Below are 17,838 nucleotides of genomic sequence, written 5' to 3' on the forward strand. Positions count from 1 at the left end.
TAAACAAAAAAATTATTTGATCCTAAACACAGTATTTAGTATTTGCCTGCTATATTGTTTACCTACCAAGTTTAATCCCATGCCTTCTCAGGAAATCCAGAATGACAATTTCAGACTGAAGGCAGAGGGGCCTTCTGTCTCAGGATACGCCATGCTTTGGAGCATCTCCCTAGAAAGTTCTAGGACCCCTCTTGTGCCCAAGACAAGCTGGTGCAATGCCACTGGAGTGAAACGGGTGCCTGCTGCTGGCTCTGTGTCTCCTTAAGAGACTCATTCACCTGCTCCCACATGCCCACCAATTTAGCAATTCACTTCAAATTAAGCTGCTGAGAAATAATTCTCCAGCCACCCCATAGTTTCCCACTCCACACAGTCACCCGTCCTTACTCCCACCCTTACTTTGGTGTCAGCCCTGCTGCAGGGATCTGTGTGTGCCATTATTTCCTCTCATAACACTGGATCGTGAGGTTGGATGGGACCTCAGAGGTCTGCACTTCTAATCTCCAACAAGCAGCTGTTGCTTCCATAATCCTCAGGCATGTCGTCTGTGTTTGGACACTATCAGCTCCTGAGAGCTTGTGACACATAGCAGATAACCACTGTTGTCTAACTGTGCCACCGAACCCGAGGTCACCCCCAGCAGTATTGATTCTCCTCTCCTGAAGCCTTGGGGAAGGAGGCCTAATCTCTAGTCCCCCTGTCAGTCCTTCACACATCTGCTTGACACATGGTTCTTAGGAAACTTAGAGCTATTTTCTCCTTCCTATTAGTAATATTCCCCCCTCCCCTTTGCCTTAAGTATATGAAGTTCTGTTACCTAATGCATGAAGTTTTCCTCTGAGGCTAATTTCTCCTACAGCAAGCAAACCTTCATTCCCTAGAGTGATGGAGTTTCATTCCCTAGTCTTTATGGAGTTAATGCCTCTTCCCCCTTAGAAGTGTTTGCTCTCACTGCTGCCCTGTAAATCTTTAAAGACCTTAGTCACGTGCCCCAAAAGACGAGGAAATTTCCATGACCATAGTAGTGGCTTCAAGACCATGAACATTGTTTTCTAGAGAACAGAATGTACCTGGAGCCACCTAGACAATCCCATCACGGAACTCTGTGTTTCTCTTTCTCTGCTAGCCAAAGAAGACCTGAGATTTTTGTTATTTCTAAGAACATCGCACCTTTCTGCTTTACTAGGCCAACCAGAAGAGGAAGCACAGAAAGAGTTTTTGAATGATATTTTCCTGTTTATCCTGTATTCTTCTTTTTAAAAACCTTAGCTTAAGTATTTCACCTCTGTCCTCTCTTATTTGATAAGCTGTTGATTATATTTTCCTCGACTCCCTACTGTTAAAGATCAGGCATGTAAGCATTTTTGTGCTTCTGTTACACACGATTCCTCTGCAACACCTCAGCCCTATAGATTTGTGGATTGTTTTCTCTTTTTGTAACCATGCCAAAAATACAAGTTGACAACATAAAAAAGAAGAGATGCAGCTGGAACAAATGAATGCTTATTTAAATTATTTTATAATGTTTTCATTTAAAATGGAATAAAGACTATACGGTTCATTTTTTGCTTCTGGTACTGTGGCTTGAGCTTGGGCCCCAGGACTGAGCTATATCCTTTTTTTTTAATTTTTAATTTTGAAACAGGGACTCACTAAGTTGCTACATTGCCCAGGCTTGGCTTAAACTTGTAATCCTCCTGCCTCAACCTCCCAGCAAGCTAGGATTACAGCCATGCATTATCTCACCTGGCTGATTGGTTCATTTCTATTTTATCTTTTTGTGTGTACTTCTTAGGGAAATAAAATATAACTTATTAATATATGTACAAAATGAACTTCAGCTATTTAAAATGACATAAATATAAATGTAACAGAGCAACATACCTAAATTTCACAAATATAAACATAAAATGACCTTATGTGTATGTGTGTGTACATGTAAAACTATTAAAAAGTCAAGAAGGACGAACACTAGTCTGTCATGAGCAATTATTTGAGCTGGACGTGGCAATGCACAGCTGTAATTCCAGCACTTTGGGAGGATGAGGCAGAAGGATCACAAATTCCAGCCCAGCCTAGGCAACTTAACAAGACCCTATCTCCAAAAGGGGTGGGGAGGTAGAGGGGATGTAGCTCAGTGCAAAGACCCTAGGTTTAACCTGAATACCACACACACACACACACACACACACACAGAGTGATGATCTCTGGGAGTTTTGATGCCTTGCACCCATGACAGGAATATTGCTGTTATAGAACTTTCACTGTTGACTCAATATTCATTTGTATTACTGTTGTAGTCAGGGTTTGCAAGGGAATAGATTTAATACAGGACACATAATTTATAGGATTATTTTATAATATTCACCCAAAAAGTCAAATGCAGAGGAGTACAGAAGATATGTCCATAAACTAGAGATCCAAAGAATCCAGCTGAGGGCCTGGATCCCACTGCAAAGTCCCACACAAGTCCAGCTGAAGGCCTAGGGCCCGAGGCAGTGTCCTCCATGAGTCCAGCCAGAGGCCTAGAGCCCATGGCAATGTCTCCTGCTTGTCCACGAGAAGGCCCAAAGGCCAGTGGTGGAAGCCTGCACCGCGGGGTGAAGGATCTGTGCCACCAGGCTGAGAGATCTACACTGGAGCCAGGAAGTGATACTTAAGGCAAAAACCAGAGCTCTCCTGATAAGAACAGCAGACATCCTGGCAACAGCAAGGACCGGAGCTCCTCTGACAATGAGAACAGCCAAATTCATATCAGGAAAACCAGCCACAGCAAGCTTCTCCAAGAAAATCAACATCCGGCAATCTTCCCCTCCACCTCTCTTTTTATGCCATTGGCAACAAACCTCAGGTGGGTCTTCCAAGCCCAGACCACACTGACTCAGTTCAGCTGGGCGTTCCAAGTTGACCATTAGTTAATCCACCACAATTAGTGAATAATAAACATATATTTCTTGAAAAATTTTTAAAGAAGCCACCAGTATAAAAGTAGAAAACAGGTAGAGAGTGGGACGTCTGGCTTCTGAGCTGGGACTTTGTCTGTGGTAACGGCGAAAGAGCGCTAAGCCTCAGATGCGGAAGCCGCAGCAGATTTAAAAATGGGTGATGTTGAAAAAGGCAAGAAGATTTTTGTGCAGAAGTGTGCCCAGTGCCACACTGTGGAGAAGGGAGGCAAGCACAAGACTGGCCCAAATCTCCATGGTCTGTTTGGGCGGAAGACAGGTCAAGCTGCTGGATTCTCTTACACAGATGCCAACAAGAACAAAGGCATCACCTGGGGAGAGGATACATTCATTGATGGAGTACTTGGAGAATCCCAAGAAGTACATCCCTGGAACAAAAATGATCTTCACTGGCATTAAGAAGAAGGGAAAAAGGGCAGACTTAATAGCTTACCTCAGAAAAGCTACTAATGAGTAATAGTCACTGCCATATTTATAACAGAACAGAAACGTCTCATGGCTTTTTAATGTGTACCATAATTTAATAGATCTCATACACTAGAATTCAGATCATGAGTGGCTGACAGAGTATTTTTGTTGGACAGTCCTGATTTAAATAAAACTGGCTTATAGTTAAATGGATATCTTTTTTTCAAATTTTAATAGTAATTCCAGTTCAGTAAATACTATCACTGTTTTCTCTTTCTAAAAATATGGTTGGACTTGATTAGTAATGTTCGAATTTTCACAAAGATGGAGAATGTTATCTCAAAACCTACTGGTTTTATATTTAGATTTATACATGTAACTGGTTGTGTGAATATGTTTAAATACCAGGGAAATCCTTCACTGTCTCACAACCAAGCAAGACTCCTGTTTCAATTTGTTTATTAGCTTGTTAAAGACAGTGGTTAAAGACCAGGAAGGAACATCTATATTTTTTATCTTGACTATGCCAATTTAATTAGAATTCCTTGTATCTAAAGACTGCTGCCTTTTACTTACTGAAAGGCATTTTAGGGTGGTGTATGTATAATACTAAATAAAAAATATTTAACACTTCTCACCTTTTATACCAAGTCTTGAAGACTTTTTTTTTTTTGGTACCGAGGATCGAACTTGGGTCCTTACGCTTGCGCAGCAGGCGGCGAAACCACTGAGCTAAATCCCCGGCCTACTTCTAACCTTTTATAGTTGATCTATAAGTTCAGATCCTTTTAAAAGCATGATACAGTAGTAAATTAGATTTTATTTTTGAATTCTTTGGACTAAGTTATTCAGGATAGTATTTAAATAGCTATTTAAAAACACAAGATTGAAAGTACTGTTTTTTGTGTGATTGGCAGTGGTGCTTTTTGTCAGCTCTTTAGAAGGATTAAAGTGGGGAAGGTACAACATCAGCACAAATTTGTATGTGACCATAATACTTAAATAAAAACAAAATCAGATTGAAAAAGAAAAAAAGTAGAAAACAAATAAAATATACTAATGACATAGAGGCAATAGAGATTCATATAAAAACTTAGATATTAATTTCCATTTAAAAACTTTTGTTGATTTAAATTTTATTAACTTCACATTATGTCACCTAGTTTAATTTTATAATCTGTCTCTCCTGTTTAATGTTCATCCTATTTAACATCGATTGTCGTCTTTTATACTGTACTTGACTTCATAATACTGAATCATTCTCTCTATATAATCTTGCTGAACCATTAAAGAGAAATAGATTGTGATGACTTTTATATTTTTCCATGTGCACATTGCAAACCAGAGGAATGTAGCTCTGAAGGAAATGCTATACTTGTTTATCCAAGGTAGAAATTCAGAAATTCTTGAAATTCTAGAATTTTCTAGATTCCTAAGAATTCTGGAAATGTCTAGATTATACAATTTTTTCACATACAATGCACTCTTTCTCCTGAAAACTTGTCACTTCTTCTTCTTCTTCTCCTTCTCCTTCTCCTTCTCCTTCTCCTTCTCCTTCTCCTTCTCCTTCTCCTTCTCCTTCTCCTTCTCCTTCTCCTTCTCCTTCTCCTTCTCCTTCTCCTTCTTCTTCTTCTGTCTACAGCTTCCAGCTTTGTTGAATCCCTTTTGTCTCAACTTGAGTCTACTCAGGTTCAATCTCCTTGGGATGTTTTCTTAGGATATTTGAAAAAAGATGGTAAAATGGACTTCCTCCCAACTTTTTTCTCTTAAAGAATATTCCTTTACCTTGTTTAATTTAATAAATTTAATACAATTTCTAGCTCCTGCAAAGATGGAAAATCTTGTACAGGTTGTCACCTTCCTTCCCCCACAATCAAACAGGGAAAAGCCCAGATGGAAACATGGGTTCCAGGAACTAATTGTATCCGCAGTAGAAACCCCTGGGAGATGGGAGTTGTGTATCTGAAGATAGTGCTGGAAGCTATAGCATGGGGGAGAAGAGTGGCAGGGGATAGAAGTTAATGAAAACAACTTTGCATTTTCCTCTTGCCTCTCTACTTTGAGACCATCATTGCCTTCCTGTCCACCCTGGAAATCAATGTAATAGGAGTCCAGGAACTAAAAGCAAGCAACTAAAATCTTCTAGATTTAGAAGTTAAGAAAAGCAGAGAAAACTGACCAGCATAGACCATGGACTCCTCCACTCTCATTATAAACCCTAGATATTAACTTTAAAATTATACATCCAATTTAGATCTCATCCTTGAATTCAAGACTAGTATGTCCAAACTATCTACTCATCATCCTCCTTGGAAGTCAAATAAACATTTCATACAAGATACGTTCTCAACCAAACTCCTGATATTCCCTTGAAACTCCTTCTTTTTTGCAATCTTCCCAATTCCAATCAGTGTTACTTCTGTTTTTCTAATTATTGACCCAGATTTATTTTCCAAATCTACTAGCACAGTCTTGAATTGATACAGATAAATTCAAACAACGACGAATTAGGAAGCTATAGAAAGGAGTGAAATGTCAAGGTGTCATTATGGAATCAATTTCATGAAGTATAGTTAAATGAAAAAAACAAAGTAAAAATTCAAATGTATTTTTTACTACAGAAGAGACGGAACATGGAAAGTATATGTCTATTTTTTAAGTGGAAGAATAAATTAAATTGTAATGAAAAGTGATTACTTTTAGGAGTGCTGGAGATCAGGGGGAAAAAAACATCATGAAAGCCACAGAAATCTCAAAAGCAAAGTCCCTCTCTGATAGTCCCTTGCCCTCCTGTCTCTCACCCCTCATTCTCCCATGAGCTAGGATACAGGAACTAGTTTCTCTACAACAAAGTGGGTCACAGAAATCAGAACCCCCTTTTCCTACAGCCAGCCATAAAACTTAAAAAATATCTCCCCAACCTTTCCATATGTTCCATGTAAGGACATACAAAGAAATTCTTGACCTAACTGTCTTGATTATAAGTCCTAAGAGTCCCATTCCAGAAATGATCCTGTCCCACATCCCAGAGGAAGGAATGTTACAAGTGAGGGCACAGAAGAATGTGAAAAGACAGGACTTGCTGGTCACCTCCAACACCACTACCATCTATTGCATTAGCTCTTACCCCTTTATTCCAATCACAGTTCTGTACGGCTGTCCATTCTTCATCCAAGAATAGATGTTTATCAGGGTCTCAGATCTTAAGGCTTCCATGTCACATGAAACTATTACGAAAAATACGTTTCTTATCACTTTTCTCCTGTTATTCTGTCTGTTGCCAGTTTATTTCAGCCAACGCAAATATTAAAAACTTCAGAGAGAAGATTTGAACTTCCTTACAAGAAGAAGCAATAAGCAGGTTAGAGGGAAAAGGTGTAGAAGCTAACTTCTCTGAATATGCTTTGTTTTATAGCATTTGCCTAAGAAACCCCATAAATGACTTATCTAGTTATAAAACAAAATTAAATCAAGGTTAAGGAATATCAGTCCCTAAAAATTGAAAGTTAAATATTAAGTGTATCAAGTTGGTGGCTTAACTATGTTGAGAAAAGCCAATTTGGTAATTTAAAAACACAATAATTTGAACTTTCAAGTAGGATATATTCTAAGGAGAAAAAGAATTGCAAAACACCTTAAATTTTATTCAGGAATCACACTGATAATAACAGTATTGATATTTTTAATATGAAACTATTATACACATAGGATATACCAAATAATTTGATAGTGGTATTTGAAACATATACACATAAAAAGAATAGGCTAAAGCAAAGTAAGTGCTTAGTAATGAGTAGAAATAAAGAAATACAAAGTTAGGCAAATAAAAACTGTAGTGTTCTATTTGAACTAAAAATATGAGTACTAACTTAGGAGCTATTTCTCTTTTTTAGAAACAGATACCTGCTTCTAGCTCTGTCCAAAGAAAAAGGCCTCAGCAATGACCAACCCAAGAACAATGAGGCCCTCTAGTGCCTGATTATGACCTTCAAATGCAGTACTATTGCCCGCTAAAAGGAAACAGGGCTTCCTGGTAAAACAGGTGATTTCCCATTTGGAGCAGGAAAGAGCTTGCAACACCTAGCCACACTAGAAAGCAAGGAAGCTACTGCAGTCTACCAAGTCACGTCTTAGGAATCAATGTGAAGGGGCTCCCAGTAATCAAAAATGGGACCTGGACCCGGGGATGTAGCTCAGCGGTACAGCACCTGCCTGGCAAGTTCGAGGTCCTGAGTTCGATCCCCAGTACCAAAAAAAAAAAAGAAAAGAAAAGAAAAGAAAAAAAGGGGGGGGGGGACATTTTCTAGAAGAACAATGACTGCAATACACTGGGACACAGAAAATATAGTATGTTAAAATCTAAATGTTCATAATGACACTTTTTAGAGTGCTCATCGATTATTCTTTAGAGGCTACAAAAGAACCAAATCAGTTTTCTAAAAACTAGAAGTGTGAGAGTGTTGGAGCCTAGTTGTGTGTACAACCATGTACAGGAGGCAGTGATAAACATTCCCTCATTCCTTCTTAGGCAAGCATTCCTCCGTGTATTCTGCATGAATTCCCAGAGGGCTCCTCAGGATTGCTCTCCAATTCCCCACAATAGGATCAACTCAACAAGGTGCTCTTAGATTAACCTTTCCGTTTTTTTCTATTTCATTCTTCCTTCTTTCTTCCTTGGAGAATTATTTTCCAAAATAAGAACCATCATTCAATACTTGTCTCAGGATTAGCCTTTTTTAAGAACCCTCTCCTAAAATTATTGGCAATAGATGATGCTTTACATAATGGAATACTATTCAGCCTTAAAAAAGAAAAGAAATCCTGCCATTTGCAAAGACATGAATGAAACTGAAGGATGTTGTTAAATGAAACAAAACAGGTAGTTATCAGGGGATGCTGGATTGGGGCACAAGCTGGAAAGACTATGGTCAAAAATATAAAATTACAGTGAGATAGGAGAAATAAGTTCAAAAGATCTGAATTGTACAACATAATGGCTACAGTTAATAACAATATGTTGTGTACCTGAAATTGCAAAGAACAGATTTTAAAGGTTCTCATCTCACAAAAGTGCATGTGTGTAATGCATATGTTAATTGGCTCCATTTAGCTCTTCTACAAGATATACACATTTCAAAACACCATGTTGTATGCCATAACTATATACAATTCTTTATCTTTTTTTTGGTTTTTGAGACAGGATCTCACTATTAATTTAGGATTTCCTTGAACTCACTATGTAGCCCAGGCTGGCCTTGAACTCACAGCAATCCTCCTGCCTCAGCCTCCCAAGTGCCGGGATTATAGGCATGCACCACCACACCCAGATATCTTTTAATTAAAAATAAATTTAAAAAATAAATAGCGGGGGGGGCGAGATTTGGCTCAGTGGAGCCTGCACCTGCCTTGCAAGCACAAGGTCCTGAGTTCAATCCCTGGTAGCAAAAAACAAACAAACAAAAATAAATAAATAGTAGGCCCTCAAAATGAAATTCTGTTACTGGGTCAATTACTAGTCAGATATTTATAAGGACCCTATTATTAGTGATAGGTAGGAGAAAGAAAATTATGTAGACCCACCAAATCAACTTTCTTGAGTACAATGGAAATCATCTCAGAAAATTGTATTCAGATAAATAGGATACACATGTGTAAATACTGAATAGTTTCTCTAGTGTGAGGAACTAAAAGTGTAAATAAGGTCTAAAAGGTATAATAGATAATGTGAAATAGGAAGAAAAGGGGCAAAGGGGAAGAGGAAGTGGGAGGGGTAGGGGAAAGGAAAGAAGAGAATGGAATTAATATGAGAAAATGGAAAACTGGAAATAAAGTCTTTGTAAATAGGGAGGGATGGAGGGATTGAAGGGAGGGCAAGGGAATGAGGGAAAAAAAGAAAATTGTATTGAGAATTTACTGTGAAAAACTTAACCAAAAATTCTGATTGTCTTTTGCTTGTATAATAAACCTCTTCCAAATTACTCTCATAAAAAGCAGCCATTTTATTATACCTGGGGCTTCTATGAGTCAAGTATTCAGACAGAGCCAGACATAGTGATGCATGCCTGTAATCCCAGCACTCGGGAGGCTGAGGCAGGAGTATCACCCCAAGTGTGGGGCCAGGCTGAGCTACATAGTAAGTTCAGGGCCAGCCTGAACTACAAAGGTAGAGATCCTGCCTCAAAAAAAAAAAAAAAAAAAAAAAAAAAGAATTCAGACAGAGTGCAATGGGGATAGTGTGCCTTTGCCTCATAATGTCTGGTGAATTCCACTGGAAAGGTTGGAACAGTTGAGATTTCCTCCAATGTCTTCACCAACATGTCTAGTGCCTGGGCTGAAATGACACAAAAGCTGGCCTAATTGGGATTATCCACCCAGTTTTTCATGTAGCCTTTCCACAATGCAGCCTCAGGTAGTGGCTCAAGGCTTCAAGGGCAATTGCTCCGGCAAATAAGACAATAGATGTATGGCCTTTCTAACTTCATCAAAAGCCATGCTAGGTCATTTCTGCTACATTCTATTAATCATGAGTGAATAGGGCTAGTCTAGATTCAAGGAGAAGAGGAAGTAGATTCTACCTGTCAATGAGAAAAACATTAAAGAATCTGTGTCCATCTTTAAAACTATCACACTGAAGAAGCTTTCAAAATGTAGGATCCAACTTTTGAATTAAATACACATGTAAGAGAAGAAATTTAACCATTACTTCTTAGAAAATTACTGAAAAATATCAAGGAGAAGGAAAACAGAAACATAAACATGATAATCAATAAAATTAGGAAACAGTTAAAATCTTGAACCTCAAAGCAGGTAAAAGAGTGCAAAAAACAGAGAAGGTCAAGCTGGAATTCAGGAAAATTCAGTGAGAGATCACCCAGGCCCATAGATCTCAGAAGGAGTGGGCAAAGGTATTTCATCAAGATTAAAGGCAGCACTGAAGTCCAAAATTGAAATCATTTGCTTGCATCAATGGAAAATAGGGATGCACAGGTTGATTTAGAAAACGAAACAAAACAAAAAACAGAAAAGAATTCTTCAGAATCGACATGTCTTCCTCCTCCTCTTCCTCCTCTTTCTCTTCCTTCCTATCCTCCTCCTTTCCCTTTTTGTCCTCCTCTGTCTTCCTCCTTCTCACCATCACCATCTGTCCAGGGGGTGGTGGGAAAAGAGACAATTTACATTGTAAACACTCTTTATTTGTTTGGATGTGAGGAAAGACCAAATAAATTCCCACATGCATCTCATAATTTTTTTTAAATTTCCCTATCTTGTAACATATCCTTCCTCATATTGACATTCCCAGAACATCTGATCTACTAAAAACTCAACACGTTAAAGATTGAGTGGGGCCGGGGATTGAGCTCAGTGGTTTCACTGCCTGCTGCACAAGCGCAAGGACCCAAGTTCGATCTCTGGTACCAAAAAAAAAAGATTGAGTGATCAAAATGGAACCAACACAGGAGCTGTACAGAGATGCAAAAAGGAAAAAATGGATGACAGGAACAACAACAACAACAAAAAAGAGTCAAAAAGCACTCACCAGAAAAATATTTCTATTAAAATTTTCTATGAAAATGTAGACCATACTTTTTGAATGAATTACAAAAATGTAATGAAACCATTATGAAACCAAAATAAAAGCAAAGGTAAAAAAAATCAAAAATGTTCAGAAAGAAGCACAAATTTTTTAAATCACAGAAATGAAGGAGTGGAGGGAAAAGTAGACACTGCTGAAACCATAGCAAAGGACAGAGGACAGGAGCAAGAAAAGCAGACAAAATCAAGCCAAAGTGGAGATGAAGCTAGGCATGGTGGCACATGCCTATAATTCCAGCACTTGGGAGAATGAGGCAAGAAGTCTCATGAGTTCAAGGCTGGGGTGAGATACATACCAAGATCTGTGTCAAAACAACAAAAAGAAGGCCAGGTATGGTGGTGTATCCCTGTAATCCTAGCACTTGAGTTCAAGGCCAGCCTGGGCTACATAGTGAGTTCAAGCTCAGCCTGAACTACATAGTGAGACCCTGTCTCAAAAACAAAAAAGATAGAAAGAATAAAGAGAGGGGGAAAACGGGAGAAAACAGGCAAAGAACCAAACTATTTTATTATATTAAAGTTGAATTGAGAGAAAAAACATTAACATGATTTTTAAAAACACTTCCTGATAATAAAAAATGCAATGCACAGTAGCAATATAATAGTTATAAAGATCTATGCACCAAATCACATGGCATCAACAATCATAAAGTAAGCCTGTAGGTAATAAAAGAAGAAATAGACCATATGGAAACTTTTAACCCCTGTTCACCCATTAAGGACAAAAATAGATCTTTCATTTCTCTACACTTTTATTTCTTAAACTATTCAGGGTTGTTTTAGATTACAATCTAAAGAGATTATCTGAGCTACATGTGAAATGGTGTGTGTTATTTGAAGGTTGATTTAGATTAGTCAAAAATGTGCATTGTAAACTCCAGGGAAACTACTAAAAAATTTTTAAAGAAATAAAATTGATGAACTAAGAACAGGTAAAAATGGAATCATATAAAATGTTATGCAATTAAAATCAGAGAAGACAGAAAAAGAAACTTCTGACAATAAATAGAAAAGTTACAAGTATAGTTGATAGTCTTCCAAATATATCAATAATTCTACCAACTAAAAGACAGAAACTGTCAGAATAGAAAAAATATAAACACAACAGTATTTTTTCTATAAGAAATCCACTTTAATTATAAAGACAAATAGATTAAAAATAAAGGGATGGAGAAAATAAATAGATCATACATTAATTGAAAGAATACTGAAGGAGTTAAATTCAAACAGACTTAGAACAAGAAAAATTTTCAGGGATGGGGCCACTATGTAATGATAAAAGGATCAGTTCTCCAAGAAGATGTAATAGTCTTAAATGTGCCCAAGTCCAAACTGAATGGAGAAACAGATAAGTCCACTATTATAATCAGAGATTTCAATTTTCTATTAGTAATTGATAAATCAACCAAGCAGAAAATAAGTAAGAATATAGTTTATCTGAACAGCACTATCAATTACTTGATCTAGTTAACATTACAGATTATTCCATCCAACAACAACAGAATACAAATTGTTCTCAAGCCCACATAGAACATTCACCAAGATAAGTTACATTTTTTATTATAAGACAAGCCTTAAAAAATTAAAAAGAATATAAACCACGCAGGAATTTCTTAGACCACAGTGGACCCTTACAAGAAATCTTTCATGGAAAGAGCTGGAAATTCCCCCACCCAAAATACTTCAAAGTTAAACAACACACTTCTAAATAATACATATTCAAAGTATGTCTCAAGAGAAATTTTTAAATTTTTTAATTAAATGAAAATACAATTTATCAAAATATGTGAAATGGCCTAGGGGTATAGCTCCATAGCAGCCACATGCTAAACATGCACAAACCCTGGGTTCAATTCCCAGCACCAAAAAATTAACAACAAAAATGTGCAAAATAGACCAAAGACAAAAATTATAGGAAAATTTAACACATATGTTGAAAAGGCAGAGAGATCTGAGTTGTTAGGAATCTAGAGAAAGAAAGGAGATCTAATCCGAAAGCAAGAAGAATAAAAGAAATAATAAAAATTTGACCAGAAATCAAAAGAAGTTAAACATATGAAAACAGAGAAGACCAACAAAACAAAACATTGATTCTTTGAAAGGATCAATAAAATGGATAAACTAGCCAAGCTAACTAACTAGAAAAAAGAAGGCACAAATTATCAATATCAGAAATGAAAGAGGGTTCATCACCATTGATCCAATCTTATAAACACTGAAAAGACAATAAAAGAATACTATGAACAACTCTATATCCACAAACTGGTAATTTTGATGAAATGGACCAATTCCTTTGAAAAACACTGCATTAATCAGCTCTCCTGTCTCTAAGACACAACACCCATCACCCACAAATTAAAGGAGGAGAGGTTTAATTTGGCTCACAGTTTCAGGGGATTCAGTTCATGGTAAGCTGGCTCCAAGGCAGAAACATCTTGGAAGAAAGGCCTGGGAGGAGAAAGATGCTTAGCTTATGGTAGCAGGAAAGTAGAGCAGGGGAATAGAACCTGAAAAGAAAGGGCCAGGGACTATATACCATACCCAAGGTCACACTTCCACGACCCAAAGTGTGCTTTATTAATCCGTCAGGTGGCTCCCAACCCAGTCAAGTTGATACAATTAGACTTAACTGCCACAAACACAAAGTGCCAAAACTCACATAAAGAAGTATAGATGGGCCAGGGATTTAGCTCAGTGGTTCCAACAGCTGCCTCAAAAGCCCAAGATCCCAAGTTGGATCCCCACTACCCAAAAAACAAAAGAAGTAGAGATAACCTAAACTCAACTAAAGGAATTGAATTAATTATTAATAGCCTTATGAAAAAGAAATAACAGGTCTATTTGGCCAGGTAAATTTATCAACCTAGATGGAAGGTAATTTGACAATATCACTATTTGGATCTTAAATCCCCCCTAGATGGCCCATGTGTGAGACACATAGTCTTCAGCGTGGCACTGATGGGAGGTGGTGAAACCTTTAAGAAGCTGGCGCTATGGGAGGTCTCGTCATTGGGGACATGTCCTGAGGAGAGAGTGGATTCTAACCTCCTTCTCTTTCTCTCTCTTTTTCACTCCCTAGCCATGACAAAAGTGACTTTGCTCTACTACAGCTCCTGCCATATTGTGCCACATTGCCCAACACAACAGGGCCAACTGATCATGAACTGAAGCCTCCCAAACTGAGCCAAAATAAATCTTTTCTCTTATAAGTTGATTTCTCAGGTATTTATTATAGTTATGGAAAGTGGACTAAATATCTATCAAAATTTTCAAATGAATGGGTCCTCTGGCCCAGGAAATTTTCCATCATATATGCCTATGTGTGTGAGAAATGATCGATGTAAGTGATTTTTATATTCCAACATTGTTTCTGTTATCAAAAACTTTAAAATAATGTAAATGTTCACTGATAGGCTACTTATTGAATAATTGTGCTCATACATACATGAGAATTTCACAGCTATGAAAAAGTAAGTTATTTTTTATACCAAATTGGAATAATTCTCCAAATATATTGGCACATTTTTTTAAAACTATGTGCAAAAATAATGTGAATATATGCTACTATTTGAGTAATACAGGAGTAGTGATGGAGAAGAAAACAGTATATACATATATTGCCATGTCTAGACACAAAATATCTCCAGAGAAAAAAATATGAAATTAATATAACAATTTATATTTCTGGGAAAGGGAAATAGCAGGCTAGAAAGAAAACTTTTACTTCCTATCCTTCAATATATTTTGAATTTCTGAAATGTATATTTTACTCCAAAAAATGTAAAAAAAATTAAAGCTAGCAGTTTCCTAGATGCATCCTCCCCAAAATTCCAATTTGGGGGTCAAGGAATCCACATAATTTTTTTGATTGGTTGGTTCTTATAAGACAGTCTCACTGTGTAGTTTAGACTGGCCTTGGATTCACTAGGTACCCCACACTGACCTCAAACTCACAGTGATCCTCCTGCCTTGGCCTCTTGTGTTGGGTTTACAGGTATGCACCACCAAGCCTGGCAAGGATCTGCATTATTGAAGGTTCTCTAAGGGATGCAAGAAATGCAAGGAGCCCCATGAGAAACACCAACCCACATCACAGGCCCACATGTGAGAGTATTATCAGAGAAGTATTACCCAGAAACGAGGCTGGAAGGAGCCAAAGATGGCAGGCAGGCACTCATCCCAATAAGATGGGAACATCATGGCGTTCTTTCTACACAAGGTGGTAGGCAAATTTTCCAAATGAAGGACAATGTGCCCAGGTAGATATAAGTTAGGGACGCGATCTTCTTGTCATTCTAGTTTCAATTTTAATATCAACTGTGTCATCAAAAAGAAATAGCTAGACTGGGGGTTTAGCTCAGTGGTTTCAGCCCCTGCCTTGCAAGCACAAGGTCCCGAGTTTGATCCCCGGTACCAAAAACGAAAGAAAGAAAGAAAGAAATAGCCGACATTACAACTGAGTTAAAGATGTGTCAGTAAAGTTCCTCTCTTTGGTTCCTCTTTTTCTCCAAAGTTGCTGATAAGTTTCAAATAAGCACTTATACAACCTACACAACCTTTCCCTTTACCATACGTTCTCCGCCCCCATCTAAGTGTACTTTTCTATTAGTACATGTTTGCTATATGTAATGAGTACATTCATTGCCGGGAGTTGCTATATACACATAATGCCTATTAGTCCTTTTTACTTCCCTCCCCCTCCTTGCCCTTCCCTCCCCCTCCATTTCTAGATCCCCTCCTTATCTTGATAAAGTCTACCTTCCTGTTTTTTATTGCCTATCTTTTATTTCCCTCTCTAAATTATTTGTGCTTTGGGTTTCTCATATAAGAAAAACCATGTCATATTTACTCTTCTTTTTTTTAATGTATAACTTTATTATCATTCACTAAACACACATATACAAAAATTAAAATTATTCAAAGGAAAACAGTACAAGAGAAAAAAACTATAATAATATTCAAATATAATAGAATTCAACCAAAGCAAAACTGAAAAGTACTTAAACATTTTTCCATATAATTTTTAAAAAACATCTCAAGCATTAACAAGACATCAGAAGATGTGATTTGTTTTAGAAAGATTTTCAAAACTAATATTGGACAAATAGTGGTCTGGAGAAAACATTCTATTAACTAGTAGACTCCACATAGGCCAAATTTTTTAAAATTTAAATTTCAACACAGTCATGTGACACGTGATGGAAATATAATCTGAGAAATATGTCATTAGACAATTTCATCCATGTGTATCGCAAAGTACCACACAGAGTGCCAACTTCTAAGTGCAAACTGAAAAGGTATACATCGATCATCTGTGATGGCCCCTTGATATTATCCAAATACGCAGTTAAACATGAGATACATGAGGCTACCACTGGCATAGCAGCACACTGTTTTACAGTAAACTCTTTTATATGAGTAGGATTATGCTCTAAAGGATGAAAAACACAGCATGTTATGATGAGTACATAAAACAGTAACAGTCATTTATCACACTATCAAGTACAGTGTACTATACATAGTTGTATGTGCTTCTTCTGGAAACACACCCTTCTCTCCTTTGATCTCAGTGACTCTTCCTTCCCAACCCATTGATGAGCTCCAGCTTAGTCTCTATCTACATCTCTCTTCCTATAGTTTTAAACACAATCTATGTATGCATTCTTTACAGATTCCAAACTGTAACCTGATCTCTCCCCTTCCCCTCCTGCCACCCCTACCCCTTTGAAACTTTTCTTTGTATTTCAAATTATCCATTATTCATTTTAATCATTTTACTCCTTATTTACACTTTCAGTTTCTCACACTAGAGAAACTATTTGGTATTTACACATGTGTGTCCTATTTATTTCACTTAAGAGGATGGCCTCAATATGCATCCATTTAGCTATAAATGTCTCTAGTTTCTCATTCTTTATAGCTGAGTAGTACTCCATTTTGTTTAAAATAATAATAATAATAATAATAACACATCTTCTTTATCCGGTCTCCAGTAGATGGGCACTTGGGCTGTTTCCAAGCTTTAGCTATTACAAACTGTGCTGCTATAACCATGAATGCACATGTATCGCTGTGGTATGATTCTTTTAATTCTTTTAGGAAGATACCCAGCAGGGGAATAGCTGGGTCAAATGGGACCTCTAGCCCTAGTTCTTTGAGGAATCTCCATACTTATTTCCCCAGTGGTTGCACCAGTCTGCACTCCCACCAACAATGGAGAAAGGTTCCTTTCTCCCCACAGCCCCGCCAGCATTTGTTATTGGTTGATTTCATGATAGCAGCCATTCTTTCTGGGGTGAGGTGGAATCTCAGGGTTGTTTTCATCTGCATCTCTCGAATAACCAGTGATGTTGAACATTTTTTCATATATTTATTTGCTGCTTTTACTTCTTTTTCTGAGAAATATCTGTTCATTTCAGATGCTCATTTTTGAATTGGGTCTTTGAATTTGGGGGGGGTCTGATTTTTTTCAGTTCTTTATATATTCTAGATAGTAGTCCTTTGGGTAAGGCGCAGCTGCTGAAAATTTTTTTCCCACATTGTAGGTTGTCTCTTAGATCTGTTGGTGGTTTCTCTTGCAGTGCAGAAGCTTTTTAATAAGATGAGATCCCAGGTGTTGATTGTTTGTGCTAGTTCCCGTGCTGCTGAGGTTTTGTTCATGAAGTCTTTTCCTATGCCAATGTCTTCAAGAGTTCTACCTAACTTATCTTCCAGCAAGTTTAGTATTTCTGTCTTGATATTTAGATCTTTAATCCACTTCGATCTTAGTTCCGTGCATGGTGATAGGTATGAGTCTAGTTTTAATCTTTGGCAGGTTGAAATCCAGTTTTTCCAACACCATTTATTAAATAGGCTATCTTTCCTCCAATGAGGG

General features: G+C 37.4%; 1 pseudogene; it reads left to right on the forward strand.

The window, feature by feature from the left end:
• The first annotated feature begins 3,036 nt into the window (after positions 1-3,036).
• LOC101726248 (cytochrome c, somatic pseudogene) lies at positions 3,037-3,545 on the forward strand (annotated as a pseudogene).
• Positions 3,546-17,838: the final 14,293 nt, after the last annotated feature.

The sequence above is a fragment of the Heterocephalus glaber genome, unplaced genomic scaffold (assembly GCF_053883595.1).
Source record: "Heterocephalus glaber isolate CG9 unplaced genomic scaffold, H.glaber_assembly_v1.0 deba00001444, whole genome shotgun sequence".
Lineage (NCBI taxonomy): Eukaryota > Metazoa > Chordata > Mammalia > Rodentia > Bathyergidae > Heterocephalus > Heterocephalus glaber.